Below are 14,636 nucleotides of genomic sequence, written 5' to 3'. Positions count from 1 at the left end.
TCGGTTTTACAGTGAAAACTGCAGGAACTTCAAACAGGCACTAGGAAACAGACTGAGGAAGCAGAGAAAAAGTGTCTCCTGCAACCCGTTCCCTTGGTGCTAGATGAACGAACGTCTCTCCACTTGCTCAGTTCTGAGAGATAAGTGTGTGTGAAAGCCGTACTTAACCTAGCTTGTTGGGAACACAAAGTTTCTTTTCAGTTGCAAACTCCATTCCATACATATATATGGGGAGGTACTAGCTCCAACTCGGTTCGACAGTGAAAACTGCAGGTACTTCAAACCGGCACTAGGAAACAGACTGAGAAAGCAGAGAAAAAGTGTCTCCTGCAACCCGTTCCCTTGGTGCTAGATGAACGAACGTCTCTCCACTTGCTCTGTTCTGAGAGATAAGTGCGTGTGAAAGCCGTCCTTCACCTAGCTTGTTGGGAACACAAAGTTTCTTTTCGGTTTCAAACTCCATTCCATACATATATATGGGGAGGTAGAAGCTCCAACTAATTTGATAGTGAAAACTGCAGGAACTTCAAACCGGCACTAGGAAACAGACTGAGAAAGCAGAGAAAAAGTGTCTCCTGCAACCCGTTCCCTTGGTGCTAGATGAACGAACGTCTCTCCACTTGCTGAGTTCTGAGAGATAAGTGTGTGTGAAAGCCGTCCTTCACCTAGCTTGTTGGTAACACAAAGTTTCTTTTCAGTTGCAAACTCCATTCCATACATATATATGGGGAGGTACAAGCTCCAACTCGGTTTGATAGTGAAAACTGCAGGAACTTCAAACCGGCACTAGGAAACAGACTGAGAAAGCAGAGAAAAAGTGTCTCCTGCAACCCGTTCCCTTGGTGCTAGATGAACGAACGTCTCTCCACTTGCTCAGTTCTGAGAGATAAGTGTGTGTGAAAGCCGTCCTTCACCTAGCTTCTTGGGAACACAAAGTTTCATTTCAGTTGCAAACTCCATTCCATACATATATATGGGGAGGTACAAGCTCCAACTCGAATTTACAGTGAAAACTGCAGGAACTTCAAACCGGCACTAGGAAACAGACTGAGAAAGCAGAGAAAAAGTTTCTCCTGCAACCCGTTCCCTTGGTGCTAGATGAACGAAAGTCTCTCCACTTGCTCTGTTCTGAGAGATAAGTGTGTGTGAAAGCCGTCCTTCACCTAGCTTGTTGGGAACACAAAGTTTCTTTTCAGTTGCAAACTCCATTCCATACATATATATGGGGAGGTACAAGCTCCAAATCGGTTTTACAGTGAAAACTGCAGGAACTTCAAACCGGCACTAGGAAACAGACTGAGAAAGCAGAGAAAAAGTGTCTCCTGCAACCCGTTCCCTTGGTGCTAGATGAACGAACGTCTCTCCACTTGCTCAGTTCTGAGAGATAAGTGTGTGTGAAAGCCGTCCTTCACCTAGCTTGTTGGGAACACAAAGTTTCTTTTCAGTTGCAAACTCCATTCCATACATATATATGGGGAGGTACAAGCTAAAACTCGGTTTTACAGTGAAAACTGCAGGAACTTCAAACAGGCACTAGGAAACAGACTGAGGAAGCAGAGAAAAAGTGTCTCCTGCAACCCGTTCCCTTGGTGCTAGATGAACGAACGTCTCTCCACTTGCTCAGTTCTGAGAGATAAGTGTGTGTGAAAGCCGTACTTAACCTAGCTTGTTGGGAACACAAAGTTTCTTTTCAGTTGCAAACTCCATTCCATACATATATATGGGGAGGTACTAGCTCCAACTCGGTTCGACAGTGAAAACTGCAGGTACTTCAAACCGGCACTAGGAAACAGACTGAGAAAGCAGAGAAAAAGTGTCTCCTGCAACCCGTTCCCTTGGTGCTAGATGAACGAACGTCTCTCCACTTGCTCTGTTCTGAGAGATAAGTGCGTGTGAAAGCCGTCCTTCACCTAGCTTGTTGGGAACACAAAGTTTCTTTTCGGTTTCAAACTCCATTCCATACATATATATGGGGAGGTAGAAGCTCCAACTAATTTGATAGTGAAAACTGCAGGAACTTCAAACCGGCACTAGGAAACAGACTGAGAAAGCAGAGAAAAAGTGTCTCCTGCAACCCGTTCCCTTGGTGCTAGATGAACGAACGTCTCTCCACTTGCTGAGTTCTGAGAGATAAGTGTGTGTGAAAGCCGTCCTTCACCTAGCTTGTTGGTAACACAAAGTTTCTTTTCAGTTGCAAACTCCATTCCATACATATATATGGGGAGGTACAAGCTCCAACTCGGTTTGATAGTGAAAACTGCAGGAACTTCAAACCGGCACTAGGAAACAGACTGAGAAAGCAGAGAAAAAGTGTCTCCTGCAACCCGTTCCCTTGGTGCTAGATGAACGAACGTCTCTCCACTTGCTCAGTTCTGAGAGATAAGTGTGTGTGAAAGCCGTCCTTCACCTAGCTTCTTGGGAACACAAAGTTTCATTTCAGTTGCAAACTCCATTCCATACATATATATGGGGAGGTACAAGCTCCAACTCGAATTTACAGTGAAAACTGCAGGAACTTCAAACCGGCACTAGGAAACAGACTGAGGAAGCAGAGAAAAAGTGTCTCCTGCAACCCGTTCCCTTGGTGCTAGATGAACGAACGTCTCTCCACTTGCTCAGTTCTGAGAGATAACTGTGTGTGAAAGCCGTCCTTCACCTAGCTTGTTGGGAACACAAAGTTTCTTTTCAGTTGCAAACTCCATTCCATACATATATATGGGGAGGTGCAAGCTCCAACACGGTTTGACAGTGAAAACTGCAGGAACTTCAAACCGGCACTAGGAAACAGACTGAGAAAGCAGAGAAAAAGTTTCTCCTGCAACCCGTTCCCTTGGTGCTAGATGAACGAAAGTCTCTCCACTTGCTCTGTTCTGAGAGATAAGTGTGTGTGAAAGCCGTCCTTCACCTAGCTTGTTGGGAACACAAAGTTTCTTTTCAGTTGCAAACTCCATTCCATACATATATATGGGGAGGTACAAGCTCCAAATCGGTTTTACAGTGAAAACTGCAGGAACTTCAAACCGGCACTAGGAAACAGACTGAGAAAGCAGAGAAAAAGTGTCTCCTGCAACCCGTTCCCTTGGTGCTAGATGAACGAACGTCTCTCCACTTGCTCAGTTCTGAGAGATAAGTGTGTGTGAAAGCCGTCCTTCACCTAGCTTGTTGGGAACACAAAGTTTCTTTTCAGTTGCAAACTCCATTCCATACATATATATGGGGAGGTACAAGCTAAAACTCGGTTTTACAGTGAAAACTGCAGGAACTTCAAACAGGCACTAGGAAACAGACTGAGGAAGCAGAGAAAAAGTGTCTCCTGCAACCCGTTCCCTTGGTGCTAGATGAACGAACGTCTCTCCACTTGCTCAGTTCTGAGAGATAAGTGTGTGTGAAAGCCGTACTTAACCTAGCTTGTTGGGAACACAAAGTTTCTTTTCAGTTGCAAACTCCATTCCATACATATATATGGGGAGGTACTAGCTCCAACTCGGTTCGACAGTGAAAACTGCAGGTACTTCAAACCGGCACTAGGAAACAGACTGAGAAAGCAGAGAAAAAGTGTCTCCTGCAACCCGTTCCCTTGGTGCTAGATGAACGAACGTCTCTCCACTTGCTCTGTTCTGAGAGATAAGTGCGTGTGAAAGCCGTCCTTCACCTAGCTTGTTGGGAACACAAAGTTTCTTTTCGGTTTCAAACTCCATTCCATACATATATATGGGGAGGTAGAAGCTCCAACTAATTTGATAGTGAAAACTGCAGGAACTTCAAACCGGCACTAGGAAACAGACTGAGAAAGCAGAGAAAAAGTGTCTCCTGCAACCCGTTCCCTTGGTGCTAGATGAACGAACGTCTCTCCACTTGCTGAGTTCTGAGAGATAAGTGTGTGTGAAAGCCGTCCTTCACCTAGCTTGTTGGTAACACAAAGTTTCTTTTCAGTTGCAAACTCCATTCCATACATATATATGGGGAGGTACAAGCTCCAACTCGGTTTGATAGTGAAAACTGCAGGAACTTCAAACCGGCACTAGGAAACAGACTGAGAAAGCAGAGAAAAAGTGTCTCCTGCAACCCGTTCCCTTGGTGCTAGATGAACGAACGTCTCTCCACTTGCTCAGTTCTGAGAGATAAGTGTGTGTGAAAGCCGTCCTTCACCTAGCTTCTTGGGAACACAAAGTTTCATTTCAGTTGCAAACTCCATTCCATACATATATATGGGGAGGTACAAGCTCCAACTCGAATTTACAGTGAAAACTGCAGGAACTTCAAACCGGCACTAGGAAACAGACTGAGAAAGCAGAGAAAAAGTTTCTCCTGCAACCCGTTCCCTTGGTGCTAGATGAACGAAAGTCTCTCCACTTGCTCTGTTCTGAGAGATAAGTGTGTGTGAAAGCCGTCCTTCACCTAGCTTGTTGGGAACACAAAGTTTCTTTTCAGTTGCAAACTCCATTCCATACATATATATGGGGAGGTACAAGCTCCAAATCGGTTTTACAGTGAAAACTGCAGGAACTTCAAACCGGCACTAGGAAACAGACTGAGAAAGCAGAGAAAAAGTGTCTCCTGCAACCCGTTCCCTTGGTGCTAGATGAACGAACGTCTCTCCACTTGCTCAGTTCTGAGAGATAAGTGTGTGTGAAAGCCGTCCTTCACCTAGCTTGTTGGGAACACAAAGTTTCTTTTCAGTTGCAAACTCCATTCCATACATATATATGGGGAGGTGCAAGCTCCAACACGGTTTGACAGTGAAAACTGCAGGAACTTCAAACCGGCACTAGGAAACAGACTGAGAAAGCAGAGAAAAAGTTTCTCCTGCAACCCGTTCCCTTGGTGCTAGATGAACGAAAGTCTCTCCACTTGCTCTGTTCTGAGAGATAAGTGTGTGTGAAAGCCGTCCTTCACCTAGCTTGTTGGGAACACAAAGTTTCTTTTCAGTTGCAAACTCCATTCCATACATATATATGGGGAGGTACAAGCTCCAAATCGGTTTTACAGTGAAAACTGCAGGAACTTCAAACCGGCACTAGGAAACAGACTGAGAAAGCAGAGAAAAAGTGTCTCCTGCAACCCGTTCCCTTGGTGCTAGATGAACGAACGTCTCTCCACTTGCTCAGTTCTGAGAGATAAGTGTGTGTGAAAGCCGTCCTTCACCTAGCTTGTTGGGAACACAAAGTTTCTTTTCAGTTGCAAACTCCATTCCATACATATATATGGGGAGGTACAAGCTAAAACTCGGTTTTACAGTGAAAACTGCAGGAACTTCAAACCGGCACTAGGAAACAGACTGAGGAAGCAGAGAAAAAGTTTCTCCTGCAACCCGTTCCCTTGGTGCTAGATGAACGAAAGTCTCTCCACTTGCTCTGTTCTGAGAGATAAGTGTGTGTGAAAGCCGTCCTTCACCTAGCTTGTTGGGAACACAAAGTTTCTTTTCAGTTGCAAACTCCATTCCATACATATATATGGGGAGGTACAAGCTCCAAATCGGTTTTACAGTGAAAACTGCAGGAACTTCAAACCGGCACTAGGAAACAGACTGAGAAAGCAGAGAAAAAGTGTCTCCTGCAACCCGTTCCCTTGGTGCTAGATGAACGAACGTCTCTCCACTTGCTCAGTTCTGAGAGATAAGTGTGTGTGAAAGCCGTCCTTCACCTAGCTTGTTGGGAACACAAAGTTTCTTTTCAGTTGCAAACTCCATTCCATACATATATATGGGGAGGTACAAGCTAAAACTCGGTTTTACAGTGAAAACTGCAGGAACTTCAAACAGGCACTAGGAAACAGACTGAGGAAGCAGAGAAAAAGTGTCTCCTGCAACCCGTTCCCTTGGTGCTAGATGAACGAACGTCTCTCCACTTGCTCAGTTCTGAGAGATAAGTGTGTGTGAAAGCCGTACTTAACCTAGCTTGTTGGGAACACAAAGTTTCTTTTCAGTTGCAAACTCCATTCCATACATATATATGGGGAGGTACTAGCTCCAACTCGGTTCGACAGTGAAAACTGCAGGTACTTCAAACCGGCACTAGGAAACAGACTGAGAAAGCAGAGAAAAAGTGTCTCCTGCAACCCGTTCCCTTGGTGCTAGATGAACGAACGTCTCTCCACTTGCTCTGTTCTGAGAGATAAGTGCGTGTGAAAGCCGTCCTTCACCTAGCTTGTTGGGAACACAAAGTTTCTTTTCGGTTTCAAACTCCATTCCATACATATATATGGGGAGGTAGAAGCTCCAACTAATTTGATAGTGAAAACTGCAGGAACTTCAAACCGGCACTAGGAAACAGACTGAGAAAGCAGAGAAAAAGTGTCTCCTGCAACCCGTTCCCTTGGTGCTAGATGAACGAACGTCTCTCCACTTGCTGAGTTCTGAGAGATAAGTGTGTGTGAAAGCCGTCCTTCACCTAGCTTGTTGGTAACACAAAGTTTCTTTTCAGTTGCAAACTCCATTCCATACATATATATGGGGAGGTACAAGCTCCAACTCGGTTTGATAGTGAAAACTGCAGGAACTTCAAACCGGCACTAGGAAACAGACTGAGAAAGCAGAGAAAAAGTGTCTCCTGCAACCCGTTCCCTTGGTGCTAGATGAACGAACGTCTCTCCACTTGCTCAGTTCTGAGAGATAAGTGTGTGTGAAAGCCGTCCTTCACCTAGCTTCTTGGGAACACAAAGTTTCATTTCAGTTGCAAACTCCATTCCATACATATATATGGGGAGGTACAAGCTCCAACTCGAATTTACAGTGAAAACTGCAGGAACTTCAAACCGGCACTAGGAAACAGACTGAGGAAGCAGAGAAAAAGTGTCTCCTGCAACCCGTTCCCTTGGTGCTAGATGAACGAACGTCTCTCCACTTGCTCAGTTCTGAGAGATAAGTGTGTGTGAAAGCCGTCCTTCACCTAGCTTGTTGGGAACACAAAGTTTCTTTTCAGTTGCAAACTCCATTCCATACATATATATGGGGAGGTGCAAGCTCCAACACGGTTTGACAGTGAAAACTGCAGGAACTTCAAACCGGCACTAGGAAACAGACTGAGAAAGCAGAGAAAAAGTTTCTCCTGCAACCCGTTCCCTTGGTGCTAGATGAACGAAAGTCTCTCCACTTGCTCTGTTCTGAGAGATAAGTGTGTGTGAAAGCCGTCCTTCACCTAGCTTGTTGGGAACACAAAGTTTCTTTTCAGTTGCAAACTCCATTCCATACATATATATGGGGAGGTACAAGCTCCAAATCGGTTTTACAGTGAAAACTGCAGGAACTTCAAACCGGCACTAGGAAACAGACTGAGAAAGCAGAGAAAAAGTGTCTCCTGCAACCCGTTCCCTTGGTGCTAGATGAACGAACGTCTCTCCACTTGCTCAGTTCTGAGAGATAAGTGTGTGTGAAAGCCGTCCTTCACCTAGCTTGTTGGGAACACAAAGTTTCTTTTCAGTTGCAAACTCCATTCCATACATATATATGGGGAGGTACAAGCTAAAACTCGGTTTTACAGTGAAAACTGCAGGAACTTCAAACAGGCACTAGGAAACAGACTGAGGAAGCAGAGAAAAAGTGTCTCCTGCAACCCGTTCCCTTGGTGCTAGATGAACGAACGTCTCTCCACTTGCTCAGTTCTGAGAGATAAGTGTGTGTGAAAGCCGTACTTAACCTAGCTTGTTGGGAACACAAAGTTTCTTTTCAGTTGCAAACTCCATTCCATACATATATATGGGGAGGTACTAGCTCCAACTCGGTTCGACAGTGAAAACTGCAGGTACTTCAAACCGGCACTAGGAAACAGACTGAGAAAGCAGAGAAAAAGTGTCTCCTGCAACCCGTTCCCTTGGTGCTAGATGAACGAACGTCTCTCCACTTGCTCTGTTCTGAGAGATAAGTGTGTGTGAAAGCCGTCCTTCACCTAGCTTGTTGGGAACACAAAGTTTCATTTCAGTTGCAAACTCCATTCCATACATATATATGGGGAGGTACAAGCTCCAACTCGGATTTACAGTGAAAACTGCAGGAACTTCAAACCGGCACTAGGAAACAGACTGAGGAAGCAGAGAAAAAGTGTCTCCTGCAACCCGTTCCCTTGGTGCTAGATGAACGAACGTCTCTCCACTTGCTCAGTTCTGAGAGATAAGTGTGTGTGAAAGTCGTCCTTAACCTAGCTTGTTGGGAACACAAAGTTTCTTTTCAGTTGCAAACTCCATTCCATACATATATATGGGGAGGTACTAGCTCCAACTCCGTTTGACAGTGAAAACTGCAGGAACTTCAAACCGGCACTAGGAAACAGACTGAGAAATCAGAGAAAAAGTGTCTCCTGCAACCCGTTCCCTTGGTGCTAGATGAACGAACGTCTCTCCACTTGCTCAGTTCTGAGAGATAAGTGTGTGTGAAAGCCGTCCTTCACCTAGCTTGTTGGGAACACAAAGTTTCTTTTCAGTTGCAAACTCCATTCCATACATATATATGGGGAGGTACTAGCTCCAACTCGTTTTGACAGTGAAAACTGCAGGAACTTCAAACCGGCACTAGGAAACAGACTGAGAAAGCAGAGAAAAAGTGTCTCCTGCAACCCGTTCCCTTGGTGCTAGATGAACGAACGTCTCTCCACATGCTCAGTTCTGAGAGATAAGTGTGTGTGAAAGCCGTCCTTCACCTAGCTTGTTGGGAACACAAAGTTTCTTTTCAGTTGCAAACTCCATTCCATACATATATATGGGGAGGTACTAGCTCCAACTCGGTTTGACAGTGAAAACTGCAGGAACTTCAAACCGACACTAGGAAACAGACTGAGAATACAGAGAAAAAGTGTCTCCTGCAACCCGTTCCCTTGGTGCTAGATGAACGAACGTCTCTCCACTTGCTCAGTTCTGAGAGATAAGTGCGTGTGAAAGCCGTCCTTCACCTACCTTGTTGGGAACACAAAGTTTCTTTTCAGTTGCAAACTCCATTCCATACATATATATGGGGAGGTACTAGCTCCAACTCGGTTTTACAGTGAAAACTGCAGGAACTTCAAACCGGCACTAGGAAACAGACTGAGAAAGCAGAGAAAAAGTGTCTCCTGCAACCCGTTCCCTTGGTGCTAGATGAACGAACGTCTCTCCACTTGCTCAGTTCTGAGAGATAAGTGTGTGTGAAAGCCGTCCTTCAACTAGCTTGATGGGAACACAAAGTTTCTTTTCAGTTGCAAACTCCATTCCATACATATATATGGGGAGGTAGAAGCTCCAACTCGGTTTGACAGTGAAAACTGCAGGATCTTCAAACCGGCACTAGGAAACAGACTGAGAAAGCAGAGAAATAGTTTCTCCTGCAACCCGTTCCCTTGGTGCTAGATGAACGAACGTCTCTCCACTTGCTTAGTTCTGAGAGATAACTGTGTGTGAAAGCCGTCCTTCACCTAGCTTGTTGGGAACACAAAGTTTCTTTTCAGTTGCAAACTCCATTCCATACATATATATGGGGAGGTACAAGCTCCAAATCGGTTTTACAGTGAAAACTGCAGGAACTTCAAACCGGCACTAGGAAACAGACTGAGAAAGCAGAGAAAAAGTGTCTCCTGCAACCCGTTCCCTTGGTGCTAGATGAACGAACGTCTCTCCACTTGCTCAGTTCTGAGAGATAAGTGTGTGTGAAAGCCGTCCTTCACCTAGCTTGTTGGGAACACAAAGTTTCTTTTCAGTTGCAAACTCCATTCCATACATATATATGGGGAGGTACAAGCTCCAACTCGGTTTTACAGTGAAAACTGCAGGAACTTCAAACAGGCACTAGGAAACAGACTGAGGAAGCAGAGAAAAAGTGTCTCCTGCAACCCGTTCCCTTGGTGCTAGATGAACGAACGTCTCTCCACTTGCTCAGTTCTGAGAGATAAGTGTGTGTGAAAGCCGTACTTAACCTAGCTTGTTGGGAACACAAAGTTTCTTTTCAGTTGCAAACTCCATTCCATACATATATATGGGGAGGTACTAGCTCCAACTCGGTTTTACAGTGAAAACTGCAGGTACTTCAAACCGGCACTAGGAAACAGACTGAGAAAGCAGAGAAAAAGTGTCTCCTGCAACCCGTTCCCTTGGTGCTAGATGAACGAACGTCTCTCCACTTGCTCTGTTCTGAGAGATAAGTGCGTGTGAAAGCCGTCCTTCACCTAGCTTGTTGGGAACACAAAGTTTCTTTTCGGTTTCAAACTCCATTCCATACATATATATGGGGAGGTAGAAGCTCCAACTAATTTGATAGTGAAAACTGCAGGAACTTCAAACCGGCACTAGGAAACAGACTGAGAAAGCAGAGAAAAAGTGTCTCCTGCAACCCGTTCCCTTGGTGCTAGATGAACGAACGTCTCTCCACTTGCTGAGTTCTGAGAGATAAGTGTGTGTGAAAGCCGTCCTTCACCTAGCTTGTTGGTAACACAAAGTTTCTTTTCAGTTGCAAACTCCATTCCATACATATATATGGGGAGGTACAAGCTCCAACTCGGTTTGATAGTGAAAACTGCAGGAACTTCAAACCGGCACTAGGAAACAGACTGAGAAAGCAGAGAAAAAGTGTCTCCTGCAACCCGTTCCCTTGGTGCTAGATGAACGAACGTCTCTCCACTTGCTCAGTTCTGAGAGATAAGTGTGTGTGAAAGCCGTCCTTCACCTAGCTTCTTGGGAACACAAAGTTTCATTTCAGTTGCAAACTCCATTCCATACATATATATGGGGAGGTACAAGCTCCAACTCGAATTTACAGTGAAAACTGCAGGAACTTCAAACCGGCACTAGGAAACAGACTGAGGAAGCAGAGAAAAAGTGTCTCCTGCAACCCGTTCCCTTGGTGCTAGATGAACGAACGTCTCTCCACTTGCTCTGTTCTGAGAGATAAGTGTGTGTGAAAGCCGTCCTTCACCTAGCTTGTTGGGAACACAAAGTTTCATTTCAGTTGCAAACTCCATTCCATACATATATATGGGGAGTTACAAGCTCCAACTCGGATTTACAGTGAAAACTGCAGGAACTTCAAACCGGCACTAGGAAACAGACTGAGGAAGCAGAGAAAAAGTGTCTCCTGCAACCCGTTCCCTTGGTGCTAGATGAACGAACGTCTCTCCACTTGCTCAGTTCTGAGAGATAAGTGTGTGTGAAAGTCGTCCTTAACCTAGCTTGTTGGGAACACAAAGTTTCTTTTCAGTTGCAAACTCCATTCCATACATATATATGGGGAGGTACTAGCTCCAACTCCGTTTGACAGTGAAAACTGCAGGAACTTCAAACCGGCACTAGGAAACAGACTGAGAAATCAGAGAAAAAGTGTCTCCTGCAACCCGTTCCCTTGGTGCTAGATGAACGAACGTCTCTCCACTTGCTCAGTTCTGAGAGATAAGTGTGTGTGAAAGCCGTCCTTCACCTAGCTTGTTGGGAACACAAAGTTTCTTTTCAGTTGCAAACTCCATTCCATACATATATATGGGGAGGTACTAGCTCCAACTCGTTTTGACAGTGAAAACTGCAGGAACTTCAAACCGGCACTAGGAAACAGACTGAGAAAGCAGAGAAAAAGTGTCTCCTGCAACCCGTTCCCTTGGTGCTAGATGAACGAACGTCTCTCCACATGCTCAGTTCTGAGAGATAAGTGTGTGTGAAAGCCGTCCTTCACCTAGCTTGTTGGGAACACAAAGTTTCTTTTCAGTTGCAAACTCCATTCCATACATATATATGGGGAGGTACTAGCTCCAACACGGTTTGACAGTGAAAACTGCAGGAACTTCAAACCGACACTAGGAAACAGACTGAGAATACAGAGAAAAAGTGTCTCCTGCAACCCGTTCCCTTGGTGCTAGATGAACGAACGTCTCTCCACTTGCTCAGTTCTGAGAGATAAGTGCGTGTGAAAGCCGTCCTTCACCTACCTTGTTGGGAACACAAAGTTTCTTTTCAGTTGCAAACTCCATTCCATACATATATATGGGGAGGTACTAGCTCCAACTCGGTTTTACAGTGAAAACTGCAGGAACTTCAAACCGGCACTAGGAAACAGACTGAGAAAGCAGAGAAAAAGTGTCTCCTGCAACCCGTTCCCTTGGTGCTAGATGAACGAACGTCTCTCCACTTGCTCAGTTCTGAGAGATAAGTGTGTGTGAAAGCCGTCCTTCAACTAGCTTGATGGGAACACAAAGTTTCTTTTCAGTTGCAAACTCCATTCCATACATATATATGGGGAGGTAGAAGCTCCAACTCGGTTTGACGGTGAAAACTGCAGGATCTTCAAACCGGCACTAGGAAACAGACTGAGAAAGCAGAGAAAAAGTGTCTCCTGCAACCCGTTCCCTTGGTGCTAGATGAACGAACGTCTCTCCACTTGCTCTGTTCTGAGAGATAAGTGCGTGTGAAAGCCGTCCTTCACCTAGCTTGTTGGGAACACAAAGTTTCTTTTCGGTTTCAAACTCCATTCCATACATATATATGGGGAGGTAGAAGCTCCAACTAATTTGATAGTGAAAACTGCAGGAACTTCAAACCGGCACTAGGAAACAGACTGAGAAAGCAGAGAAAAAGTGTCTCCTGCAACCCGTTCCCTTGGTGCTAGATGAACGAACGTCTCTCCACTTGCTGAGTTCTGAGAGATAAGTGTGTGTGAAAGCCGTCCTTCACCTAGCTTGTTGGTAACACAAAGTTTCTTTTCAGTTGCAAACTCCATTCCATACATATATATGGGGAGGTACAAGCTCCAACTCGGTTTGATAGTGAAAACTGCAGGAACTTCAAACCGGCACTAGGAAACAGACTGAGAAAGCAGAGAAAAAGTGTCTCCTGCAACCCGTTCCCTTGGTGCTAGATGAACGAACGTCTCTCCACTTGCTCAGTTCTGAGAGATAAGTGTGTGTGAAAGCCGTCCTTCACCTAGCTTCTTGGGAACACAAAGTTTCATTTCAGTTGCAAACTCCATTCCATACATATATATGGGGAGGTACAAGCTCCAACTCGAATTTACAGTGAAAACTGCAGGAACTTCAAACCGGCACTAGGAAACAGACTGAGGAAGCAGAGAAAAAGTGTCTCCTGCAACCCGTTCCCTTGGTGCTAGATGAACGAACGTCTCTCCACTTGCTCTGTTCTGAGAGATAAGTGTGTGTGAAAGCCGTCCTTCACCTAGCTTGTTGGGAACACAAAGTTTCATTTCAGTTGCAAACTCCATTCCATACATATATATGGGGAGGTACAAGCTCCAACTCGGATTTACAGTGAAAACTGCAGGAACTTCAAACCGGCACTAGGAAACAGACTGAGGAAGCAGAGAAAAAGTGTCTCCTGCAACCCGTTCCCTTGGTGCTAGATGAACGAACGTCTCTCCACTTGCTCAGTTCTGAGAGATAAGTGTGTGTGAAAGTCGTCCTTAACCTAGCTTGTTGGGAACACAAAGTTTCTTTTCAGTTGCAAACTCCATTCCATACATATATATGGGGAGGTACTAGCTCCAACTCCGTTTGACAGTGAAAACTGCAGGAACTTCAAACCGGCACTAGGAAACAGACTGAGAAATCAGAGAAAAAGTGTCTCCTGCAACCCGTTCCCTTGGTGCTAGATGAACGAACGTCTCTCCACTTGCTCAGTTCTGAGAGATAAGTGTGTGTGAAAGCCGTCCTTCACCTAGCTTGTTGGGAACACAAAGTTTCTTTTCAGTTGCAAACTCCATTCCATACATATATATGGGGAGGTACTAGCTCCAACTCGTTTTGACAGTGAAAACTGCAGGAACTTCAAACCGGCACTAGGAAACAGACTGAGAAAGCAGAGAAAAAGTGTCTCCTGCAACCCGTTCCCTTGGTGCTAGATGAACGAACGTCTCTCCACATGCTCAGTTCTGAGAGATAAGTGTGTGTGAAAGCCGTCCTTCACCTAGCTTGTTGGGAACACAAAGTTTCTTTTCAGTTGCAAACTCCATTCCATACATATATATGGGGAGGTACTAGCTCCAACTCGGTTTGACAGTGAAAACTGCAGGAACTTCAAACCGACACTAGGAAACAGACTGAGAATACAGAGAAAAAGTGTCTCCTGCAACCCGTTCCCTTGGTGCTAGATGAACGAACGTCTCTCCACTTGCTCAGTTCTGAGAGATAAGTGCGTGTGAAAGCCGTCCTTCACCTACCTTGTTGGGAACACAAAGTTTCTTTTCAGTTGCAAACTCCATTCCATACATATATATGGGGAGGTACTAGCTCCAACTCGGTTTTACAGTGAAAACTGCAGGAACTTCAAACCGGCACTAGGAAACAGACTGAGAAAGCAGAGAAAAAGTGTCTCCTGCAACCCGTTCCCTTGGTGCTAGATGAACGAACGTCTCTCCACTTGCTCAGTTCTGAGAGATAAGTGTGTGTGAAAGCCGTCCTTCAACTAGCTTGATGGGAACACAAAGTTTCTTTTCAGTTGCAAACTCCATTCCATACATATATATGGGGAGGTAGAAGCTCCAACTCGGTTTGACAGTGAAAACTGCAGGATCTTCAAACCGGCACTAGGAAACAGACTGAGAAAGCAGAGAAATAGTTTCTCCTGCAACCCGTTCCCTTGGTGCTAGATGAACGAACGTCTCTCCACTTGCTTAGTTCTGAGAGATAACTGTGTGTGAAAGCCGTCCTTCACCTAGCTTGTTGGGAACACAAAGTTTCTTTTCA

The sequence above is a fragment of the Camelus dromedarius genome, unplaced genomic scaffold (assembly GCF_036321535.1).
Source record: "Camelus dromedarius isolate mCamDro1 unplaced genomic scaffold, mCamDro1.pat HAP1_SCAFFOLD_126, whole genome shotgun sequence".
NCBI lineage: Eukaryota > Metazoa > Chordata > Mammalia > Artiodactyla > Camelidae > Camelus > Camelus dromedarius.
The sequence above is the reverse complement of the archived record's forward strand: the minus strand, read 5'-3'. Positions refer to the sequence as shown.